This window comes from Rhinichthys klamathensis, unplaced genomic scaffold, assembly GCF_029890125.1.
Source record: "Rhinichthys klamathensis goyatoka isolate OS25496 unplaced genomic scaffold, OSU_Roscu_1.1 h1tg000703l_1, whole genome shotgun sequence".
Taxonomy (NCBI): domain Eukaryota; kingdom Metazoa; phylum Chordata; class Actinopteri; order Cypriniformes; family Leuciscidae; genus Rhinichthys; species Rhinichthys klamathensis.
In genome coordinates, this window is record NW_026607124.1 from 642,501 (window position 1) to 654,754 (window position 12,254).

The 12,254-nt window shown below is 37.5% G+C and overlaps 1 protein-coding gene across 1 annotated transcript in view; it reads right to left on the bottom strand.

Moving 5' to 3' along the window:
- Positions 1-8,543, bottom strand: part of LOC130076872 (transmembrane protein 200C-like) — a 10,084-nt gene extending 1,541 nt beyond the window's left edge. The window contains exon 1 of the mRNA XM_056242156.1: positions 8,341-8,543. The gene's annotated coding sequence lies outside the window, so the exon portion shown is untranslated. The remainder of the gene's footprint in view (positions 1-8,340) is intronic.
- Positions 8,544-12,254: the final 3,711 nt, after the last annotated feature.

Here is a 12,254-nt window from a genome sequence, read left to right on the forward strand (position 1 = left end):
TCCGCATTAAAAATTGATTTTATAGTTATATTCGTCTGAATATGTGTGCGCAGGTTTGTAATTTCCCTACAAACCATGCCTAAACAAACTACTTGTCTTGCCTATAAATTTGATACCGAATTTTATTTTATCACTTCGGGGTACGCGAACAATGCACATCAATTGACTTTTTTTTTTTTACACTCAAAATGTAAATGTGCCAGAGTTAGCAGAAAAGCTAATTTTCATCTGTAGTCCCTTGGCAGGTCAACACATCATCATATTACATTAATAATAAAAAAAAGAATATATGAGAAATAGAAAGAACTAAGAAAAAAAAAGAAAAAAAGGCGATAAAAGCGAAAGAAGCAAATAGAATAAATAAGTACAGTACAAAGAAGGGCAATACCTGGGATAAGGTAAACCAACTATTAGTGATTGCAATTTTGATTATTTATAATCCATTTCTTTAATGTGAATTTAAATGATAGATAGCTGGTGCTTTCTCTGAGTTCAGTAGGAAGACGGTTCCAGTAATTTGCGGCCCGTACTGAGAAAAGTGTTTGGCCAAACTTACTACGTCTAAACGGTACAACACAGTCTCCTCTAGTGGCTGCCCTAGTTGCCCTACCACTGCTGTTTTTCTGTTGTATAAATTCACCCAGTGGTGGAGGTGCAAGCCCATGTAATATTTTAAAAATGAGGCATCTAGATAATGTAAGAAACTGTTAAAATTGAATAGGTTGTATTTAGTAGTGATATGGCAATGGTGATAGTTGATTGGTTTTCGATCTAATATTTTTAAAGTTTGTTTATACAGGGTTTCTATTGGTTTAAGAGTTGTAATGTTTGCTTGTGACCAGCTTGTGAAACAGTATGATATGTGAGAAAAAATCATGGCATGCATAAATAGTTTGGCCGCTTCTGTGGTTAGGTATGGCCTTATGTGTTTAAAGTTAGCCAGATTATATCTGACGGTATTAGCCACCTTTTTAACATGCTTTTTAAAAGTTAAGTTAGAATCTAAAATAATGCCGAGGTATTTAAATTCGGACACAACCATACGTTTTTCTCCTTCAATAAAAACCTCAGCCTCCTGTGCTGTGGATTTCTTGGAAAATAACATAAAGACTGTTTTTTTAATGTTAAGATGCAAGTCTGACATTTTTAGCCAGTCAGAAACATATACCAGTGCTTCAGTTAATTTAGTTGCAGCCTGTTGTTTGTTCTTGGTATGCAAATAAAGGACTGTATCATCTGCATACATTTGTATATTAACAGATCGACAGACTGAAGGTAAATCGTTAATATACAGGCTAAACAAAATAGGGCCCAATGCTGACCCCTGAGGTACACCAATATTACAGTCGAGGTATGAAGAATATGAATTACCGATATGTACGCTCTGTTTCCTGTTAGTTAAGTAGGACTCCATCCATTTCATGGCCTCATCTGAAAAATGATATATAGATAATTTTGACAATAGTGTCTGGTGATTCACAGTGTCAAAAGCTTTCTTAAGGTCAAGAAACATTGCACCTACTATACCACCCTCATCTAATTTTGACTTAATGTTCTCAAGGAGAAAACAATTAGCTGTCTCTGTAAAGTGATAAGTGCGAAATCCAAATTGCATTGGATGTAAAGGGGTGTGGCCCAGGTTTAGATGGGTTTTCAGCTGTTCTGCTACCCATTTTTCTGTCACCTTGGATATCACTGATAGAATACTAATGGGTCTATAATTTGACACCATTGTTTTATCACCTGACTTGTAGATCGGTGATATAACTGCTGTTTTCCAAGAGCTTGGAAAAGTACTTTGCCTAACTGACAGATTGATCAGATGTGCAATGGAGCAAGCAAGTGTGTCCTTGTGTGACTTTAAAAATGCGGTATCCCAAGCCATATGAATCCTTTGCTTTTGAATTCCTTAGTGAATTTATAATTTTAATAACCTCTGATTCCGATATTTCCTTTATTTTAAAAATAGGTTTAGCTTTATCAATGGGGATAGATGGTATAGTTTCAGTTGGGATACCTTGAGCCAGCTCACTAACTGAATTTATAAAGACATCATTAAATGTACTTGCTATCATATCGTTATCTTGGGTCAGGATTCCATTCACTTTGAGTTCAAATAAAGTTATCCTTTGTTTTTTATTCCTACCAGTTAATTTATTAAGATTTTTCCAAATTAATTTCCCATTTCCCTGAGCTTCATTAATAATTCTGATAAAAAACTCTGCTTTAGACTTTCTTAAATTCCTTAATACTTTATTTCGGAGAGTTGTAAAGGTGAGCCGGTCACTACTATGCCCTGATTTTAGTGCCCTCTTTAAAGCAGAATCTCTCTCTTTCATTTGTTGCCAGAGTGTGTCATTTAACCATGGTAAGGTGGTCTTTTGTCCATGTTTATGTCTCACCTTTCTTGTAAAGGCTGCTCTTATCTCGGTAATAGTAGAAAAAAAAGTGCTGCAGCTAGTCTCAGTATCTCTGCTGGTTAGAAGGTTAGACCAGTCAATTTGATTTATAGCTTTTTCTAAGTTTATTGTTTCATTTTTAGGAATTTGCTCATAGAATTGGTTTCTTTTGGTAGAATTTATAGATTGTTTTCTGGTTAGTTTCCTTACCAGCAGTGTGATATTATGGTCAGACAGACCAGTCAGCATATTATGCGATGTAGTTACTCTCTCAGGTCTGTTTGTAAATATCAAATCAATTTGTGTCTGGGAGGAGTTAGTTATTCTTGTTGAACCTTGTATCAGTTGGGAAAGATTACATTTGTTTGTTATCTCTTCAAGTTTTTTCCTCTCAGTTTTTTTCCCCGAGTTTTTATTAAAATCACCCATTAGTATTAACTCCTTTTTACCATCACATTGCTTAAGAATATTATGGAGATGTTCATAAAATATGTTATTGGTTGATGGTAGTCGATATAGGCAAATGACAGTGAAAGACATTTGAGGAGATAGTGACATATTCAACCCAATATACTCCATGTCTATTTCCTGTGACCATTCAATAAGGTTACTTGTAATTGTGTTTTTAACATATACTAGCAATCCCCCCCCCCCCCCCCCCCCCCCTTGTGCCTATTTTCTTGTGGGCCTATTAAATGTCATGGATGAAAATTTACGGAGTAATCCACTATTTTGAAGACAGACTTAAGAGTCTGAACAGATAACTAAACAAAATAACATGTACTTTACTAGAGGTTCAAACAAAATGTTACAGTCTATTTAAAATGTTTTATTAATCTGAATGAATTATTTTAAATCGGTTTGAGTGAATAATTCAATGACTCATTCATAAAGACTTTTTTGAACGAATCTCTTGAATTAATGATTCAATAACAAACACATGTTTAAGAGTCACTTGTCGCCACCTACTGGTGCAACGATGTAATGATACAATCTTTATTTGAAGCGTCGTTACTTTAAAAGGGTGATTTACTTGTTACCAAAGACATCAGTGTATTTATCCCAACTATAAACTTTTATTCCAGTTCTTCTGTGAAAATATGAATTATATTATACTGATGTCGATGATCGTACTTGTCAAAGGTTTATATTAATAGACACACATTTTGCTTCTCCAGTAAATGTATCTTGATTTAAGAATGTTTAGATGTTTGTGCTGGAAAACAAGACAGAAACACTGAGGAGGAACATCATTTTTTTGCAGTTTTAATATTTCAGTACTTTCCCCAAGTCAACAATGAGATTAAATGGAGAGCAAAGTTGTGAAGATAGTTCTTGATTATGATACTTTATTATTACTCATAATTTTTTATTATCACATGCAGTTATTCACTTCTGTTTGTCATATTCAGAAGATTCCAGTTAATGATCATCAATGACAGAAGCACAAATGCACGTATGACAAACACTCAACATCTAAAGTTACAGATTGAACAGCCTGATCTCTTCAGATTTCATCTGTTTCTCTTCAATGTCCCGGCTGATAGCATTACCAGTGTCCATAAATACATCCCATTTCATTAAACATCCTCTGTAAATTCACAGTTTTCACATGCCCCCCTTCACGAACCCGATTATACATTCCAATCAGATAATCAATTACAGGAGCAGCAGATGACTTCGCTTAACTGCACTGATTAATGTATAATTCACCTTTTCCAGTTGGTTTCCAATTTGCCTAATCCCTCAGAATTATGTGTGGCGTACAGTGATGTTTGTATGAATTATTCATGCCGTGAAAAGTCTTCAGCAAAACCGTCCTGACACACGGCCGGTGGAAATGTCAGAGTCTGCGAGTGACAGACGTGAGTCAGACCCCCTTCAGAGAACGTCAATGAGGGCCGAGGGGGTCGTGACACTTCACAGACGCTTTCAACATCTACACACTGACAGTTTAACTGAAGCACAATGACAAGCACTGAGGGAAATTAAACCAAATCAGTTACAATAAATAAGGAGCGCTACATTATAAAAATGCTAAATTCATGTTAAATATAATTTCTAGAGACCAGACTTGAGGGGGGACTCTTTTCATGCGAGACAGGAAAAAAGGCTCAAGCAACTGCATAGCAACACCATGGCAACCACCTAGAGCATCCCAGCAACTAAATCCAGTAGCAAAACTCAAAACACTTTAGCAACTGCATAGCGACGCCCTGGTATCCCAGCAAACATACATCAACACTAAGCAACCACATAGCAACACCCTGGTAACCGCATAGAAAATCACAGCAACCATATACAGTAGAAAGAAACATTAAAAAAAACCTGTATGAATCACATTTTAACGCCCTAGCAACCACCATGGAAATTCCAGAAACCAAAAAAAACAAGTAACACACTCAGAAAACCTTAGCAACTGAAACGCCCTGGTAACCACATCCCAGAAACCATACAGCAACACTCAAACACTTTAGCAACCACATAGCAACGCCCTGGTAATCACCTAGAACATACCAGAAAGCATCTAAAGAAGAAATACTCAAAATACCTTAGCAACTGCATAGCAACACCATAGCAACCACCATAACAATCCCAGCACCCATATAGTCAAGTCAAGTCACCTTCATTTATAAAGCGCCTTTAACAATATAGATTGTTTCAAAGCAGCTTTACAGTGATAATAGGAAATTAAAGTAACAGAGATTGTTTTGGCTTTACAGCAACTCTAGAAAAAAGTAAGTATACAGTCAGTGTCTACAATAGTAACACTCAGTAAGTACACTGTTTATAACAAGATAGCAACACACTGGCAACCACCCAGAACATCCCAGCAACACTAAAACAGTTTAGCAACCACATAGCAACGCACTGGCAACCACCCAGAACATTCAAGCAACACTCAAACACTTTAGCAACGACCTGGCAATCACTCAGAACATCCCATAAACCATATACAGAAGCAATACTTATAATATCTTAGCAACTGCATAGCAACACCATAGCAACCACCATAACAATCCCAGCACCCATATGCAGTAGTAACACTCAGTCAGTGCACTTTAGCAACAACATAGCAACGCACTGGCAACCACCCAGAACACCCCAGCAACACTCAATCACTTAAGCAACCATATAGCAATGACCTGGCAACCTACCGAGAACATCCCAGCAACCATACAGCAACACTCAAACACTTCAGCATCTACATAGCAACGCCCTGGCAACCCACCCAGAACGCCCCATGCAGCAACACTCAAACACTTAAGCAACCATATAGCAATGACTTGGCAACCCACCGAGAACATCCCAGCAACCATACAGCAACACTCAAACACTTCAGCATCCACATAGCAACGCCCTGGGCAACCCAGCCAGAAAATCCCAGCAACCATACAGCAAAACTCAAACACTTCAGCATCCACATAGCAACGCCCTGGTAATCACCTAGAACATCCCAGCAACACTCAAACACTTCAGCATCCACATAGCAACGCCCTGGTAATCACCTAGAACATACCAGAAAGCATCTAAAGAAGAAATACTCAAAATACCTTAGCAACTGCATAGCAACACCATAGCAACCACCATAACAATCCCAGCACCCATATAGTCAAGTCAAGTCACCTTCATTTATAAAGCGCCTTTAACAATATAGATTGTTTCAAAGCAGCTTTACAGTGATAATAGGAAATTAAAGTAACAGAGATTGTTTTGGCTTTACAGCAACTCTAGAAAAAAGTAAGTATACAGTCAGTGTCTACAATAGTAACACTCAGTAAGTACACTGTTTATAACAAGATAGCAACACACTGGCAACCACCCAGAACATCCCAGCAACACTAAAACAGTTTAGCAACCACATAGCAACGCACTGGCAACCACCCAGAACATTCAAGCAACACTCAAACACTTTAGCAACGACCTGGCAATCACTCAGAACATCCCATAAACCATATACAGAAGCAATACTTATAATATCTTAGCAACTGCATAGCAACACCATAGCAACCACCATAACAATCCCAGCACCCATATGCAGTAGTAACACTCAGTCAGTGCACTTTAGCAACAACATAGCAACGCACTGGCAACCACCCAGAACACCCCAGCAACACTCAATCACTTAAGCAACCATATAGCAATGACCTGGCAACCTACCGAGAACATCCCAGCAACCATACAGCAACACTCAAACACTTCAGCATCTACATAGCAACGCCCTGGCAACCCACCCAGAACGCCCCATGCAGCAACACTCAAACACTTAAGCAACCATATAGCAATGATTTGGCAACCCACCGAGAACATCCCAGCAACCATACAGCAACACTCAAACACTTCAGCATCCACATAGCAACGCCCTGGGCAACCCAGCCAGAAAATCCCAGCAACCATACAGCAAAACTCAAACACTTCAGCATCCACATAGCAACGCCCTGGCAACCACCCAGAACATCCCAGCAACACTCAAACACTTTAGCAACCACAATTCAACGCCCTGGCAACCATCCAGAACATCTCAGTAACACTCAAATACTTTAGCAACCACATAGCAACGCCCTGGAAACCACCCAGAACATCCCAGCAACCATACGGCAACACTCAAACAGTTTAGCAACCACAATTCAACGCCTTGGCAACCACCCAGAACATCTCAGTAACACTCAAAGACTTTAGCAACCACATAGCAACGCCCTGGCAACCACCTAGAACATCCCAGCAACCACAGAGGCAACACTCAGAAAAGCCTATTATTAACCCCCTTACAATGTGCCTAAAAGCACTCAGAAAACCATAGCAACCACGCAGGACATCTTAGAACCCGCACAGCAACACAGTGTTTTACGACAAGCACTACATGAATAACAAACTCGCACTCGAGTGGACACTTACATTAAATATTTAGCGGATATCTGTGCATTTTACACCTATTAATCCTGGACTTGGGAAAAAGAAACGCAATGCTTGTCTTAAAATAAAGAAACGGTTGGATAGATATAGCCTATTGCTTGTAAAGCCTGTGACTGGCAGCGGATCTGTCTCCTCTGGCTGAGCTCATCTCTGTGTTTATAGGTGGCACAACAACAATACACACACACACTCCCACACACTCGACTCCATACGGCTTTAATGCCAGCGCCAAACAAACCAAACGATCCTCAGTTCAGCTCACACACTTCAACATACATGTAGGCTACAGATATAGTTTACACAACCTTGCTCTTCATCTCCTAAAAACTGATGTTTTCAGGTATTCAAATAATGACCGAATTTAGATTTTTGGCTCAGGTTTTCTTAAAAAAATAAAAAATAAAGAGTATTAACAGACAAACAATTGACTGATGATCTCTTAATTTGCTTAATATAGCCTATATATAAATAATAAAAAAATTGCATATGGCAAGCTCATTTATCCAAGCATAAAAAATATACCTGTTAATCTCGTGTTAACTCACAACTTTAAGGTCACCTTGAGAGATTTCCGTTTGTTTGTTTGTTTGATTGTTTGTTAAACCAACGTCAGTTAATTTAATAAAGATGTAGATCTTTTGTAGGCTACAGTTAATGGTATGAAATCCTATATATTAAGGTCTGAACTGATATTGTACTACTGTATTTCACTTACAGAGTGTGTTATTGATTTGCGCTGATCGGACTGAGTAAATCAAAATGAAAAGCAACATGTCCAAAACAATAACATATATCAATAAAACGCGCACCCAAATGATTAGATCTGGTCGAGTTCACAATGAAATCAATAAAACATCACAGTCGGCGTTAAAACGACAGTCACTTTAGACGTTAGGCGTTAAACTGACGTTTGTTCTCTATTGTTTTCCACGCAAATGCCTTTAACGCGATTATTCCGACAGAAGAATGATGATTTAACAAGTGTTTAACTGAAGTCAAAGACATGCATGTGTGTGAATGTTCTCACCGACACTGTGTTAGTCCATCACTCTGGATCTCCGTCATCTTCAGCAATGATTGTCATCCTGATGATGCTGAAACAGGAATATGAGGAGAGCACACACACACACACACACACTGAAGCTTTGACTGAAGCTCCTGTTCATTGCGTGGCTCCACCCATCATCGGCTCCACACACTCGACCTGAGCATCACAGGGTCTCGGATCACTGGAAGACTCGCACACTGCACACTGTAGTGCACTACAGTATAGACACGTGACCTGCATCTGTCAAGCTCATCATCTCAGAAACATTATATAGAATATTTCAAAATGTGGAAGCATGTAACAAACATGTTTTAGCAAATCTTTATTCTATAAAAAGTCATATGACATTTTGACAAAAAGTCAAAATTATGATATAAAAAAGTAAATATTATGCAATACTAAGACAAAATTTTGACCTTTTAGTGGCATGATTATCATATAGAAAGTCGAAACTATACATAAATTCAGAATTATTACATACATAGTCAGAATTATGACAAAGATGAAATACGATATACACAGTCGAAATTATAATATAGACCTATATATACCTATTTATGTGATGAAAAGTCGAAATTATGACACTAAGGCATATTTATGAAAGGAAAAGTCCAAATTATGACATACTAAGGGATATTTATGAAAAGAAAAGTCAAAATTATGACATTCTAAGGCATATATATAAGATGAAAAGTCAAAATTATGACATACTACTGAAAAATCTAAATTATGACATATTAAGGCATATTTGTGAGATGAAAAATCCAAATGATGACATACTAAGGCATATTTATGAGATGAAAAATCCAAATGATGACATACTAAGGCATAGTTATGGGTGAAAAATCCAAATGATGACATACAAATGCATAGTTATGGATGAAAAACCCAAATGATGACATACTAAGGCATATTTATGAGATGAAAAATCCAAATTATGACATATTAAGGCATATTTATGAGATGAAAAATCCAAATGATGACATACTAAGGCATAGTTATGAGATGAAAAATCCAAATTATGACATATTAAGGCATATTTATGAGATGAAAAATCCAAATGATGACATACTAAGGCATATTTATGAGATGAAAAATCCAAATGATGACATACTAAGGCATAGTTATGGGTGAAAAATCCAAATGATGACATACAAATGCATAGTTATGGATGAAAAACCCAAATGATGACATACTAAGGCATATTTATGAGATGAAAAATCCAAATTATGACATATTAAGGCATATTTATGAGATGAAAAATCCAAATGAAGACATACTAAATGTATTTTAAATGCATGTTTTTGAAGCTATTAAGAGGAGTATCTCCGTGTGTGGCAGTGCCGCCCCGACTGCAGCTCCACCGCCGCTGTTGCACAAGCGTTTTACGGCTTTAACAGCTGATTTCTGAGTTCTTCAGAGAACTATGACACTGACACAAAGGCCAAGGACACACTGCAGCTGAACTAAGTCACTTCACCTATTAATAGGGGGAAAATAACAAGCCCAAAGATGGACAGACATGTTCTTCAAGCGCATGTTTAGCCCACATAGACAAAGGATGGAAAAGTAGCGCAGTGTGGAATGGAAAAACAATATCATACATTATTATACACGCTCAGCTACATTACTCACATATCCTGTGGTCGTACTTTGCATCGAAAATATAAACGAACACGCTGTTGCATTTTTAATCACTTAAAACATTATTTTGCAACGTTTACTGACAAATATGAGCCGTGGTTTGATCAGTTCGAGCTCTGCCGGTTACGGATTGATCGGGTGTGTGTCGGATACTCCAGTCCTTGTCTATGGAAGAGAATGTATGCCAGGCAAAGATGTAATCATTATATAGGAACGATGATCCAGTGTTTGCTGAGATGTAGTTATTTGTTTTATGTGTGATCCATTCCACATTCGTTTTTAGGTAGGGGAGAGCGGGGCTGGTTGGGTCAAGGGTTGGTTGGCACACAGTTCAATTCCAGTACACCAGAGGGCGCTGCCACAAAAATCTGACATTAAAATGACTGCCCTCTTGACCTGAACACACCTATTTACTAAAATCATTGAACTTTCACCAACTGTTGAGGTGAGGATAACTTTTCTATTTTACTGTGTTAAAACAAAAAAAAACCTTCTCCCCACTAAATACATTTTAGAACTATGATAGATAGAGATAATATAAAATGAAAGGATTTCAGTTGATATAGATAGGATCAGCTATATTTTGATATGAAATTTAAAAGTCTCTGATGAGTGATGCTATGTGGCTAACATAATTTCAGTAAAGAGGTGTGTCCTAATGTGGGTGGGGTTGGTTGACACACTGATTTGGGGGTTGGTTGGCACATGTGTCATTATAGCCAATTGGTTATAAATGTATTAATTTATGCATTTTACATATGTTAAAACATTATATATATATATATATATATATATATAAAGACTTTATATAATAATAATACTATTATATGTTGTATATTTATAAATACAGGTGCTGGTCATATAATTAGAATATCATCAAAAAGTTGATTTATTTCAGTAATTCCATTCAAAAAGTGAAACTTGGATATTATATTCATTCATTACACACAGACTGATATATTTCAAATGTTTATTTCATTTAATTGTGATGATTAAAACTGACAACTAATGAAAATCCCAAATTCAGTATCTCAGAAAATTAGAATATTATTTGAGACCAATACAAAAAAAAAGATTTTTAGAAATGTTGGCCAACTGAAAAGCATGAACATGAAAAGTATGAGCATGTACACTCAATACTTAGTTGGGGCTCCTTTTGCCTGAATTACTGCATCAATATGGCGTGGCATGGAGTCGATCAGTCTGTGGCTCTGCTCAGGTGTTATGAGAGCCCAGGTTGCTCTGATAGTGGCCTTCAGCTCTTCTGCATTGTTGGGTCTGGTGTAGCCTACAGAACTAGACTGAGAGACCATTTAAAGGCCCTTTCAGGTGTTTTGAGTTAATTAGCTGATTAGAGTGTGGCTCCAGGTGTCTTCAATATTGAACCTTTTCACAATATTCTAATTTTCTGAGATACAGATTTTGGGGTTTTCATTAGTTGTCAGTTATAATCATCAAAATGAAAAGGAATGTACACTTGAAATATATCAGTCTGTGTGTAATGAATGAATATAATATCCAAATTTCACTTTTTGAATGGAATTACTGAAATAAATCAACTTTTTGATGATATTCTAATTATATGACTAGCACCTGTATACTATACAAACTGTATTTGTTTTTGGTTTGGTTAAAAATGGGCAGAAATTCTTTTGAATGTTATTCTGCATCTGGTTTGAATTAAATGGTCAAGTTCTTTTTATATTTGTCACCTCATTCTTTGTAACTATAGCATCTGTGCCAACCAACCCCATTGCATGTGCCAACTAACCCCCATACTGGGGCTGGTTGGCACAAGTGCACAACATCACTTTAATGATGAATAATTTTTTTTTAGGAATAATTTGTGAACATTAAATGTACCTGTTGAGTAGCTGAGATCTTAACCTTTCAGTTGTTACTGGTTAGACTATTTTAACATATAGCATGACTGAGAAATATGACAGAGAGTGGAAAGTGTGTCAACCAACCCCGCTCTCCCCTATTCCAGACAGGCTATACGATCACGCAACGCATTCTCATCCCAAGGCGTCATATACTGACGCTTTTGCCAACGCGTCTACATCCGACGCACATGGCACCCTTTAGCGTCAATATAACACGCTTCGGTTATGGGTAGGTTTAGGTCTGGGGTAGTGTCAAGCCTGTTTTATGCTTCTGCGTCGAATCGACGGCGTACCCCCGCAGACCTCTCTGCGTCGCCGCGAACCCCTCTCCGACCCCTCCGCCGTAGCTCGACGTGCACCTCC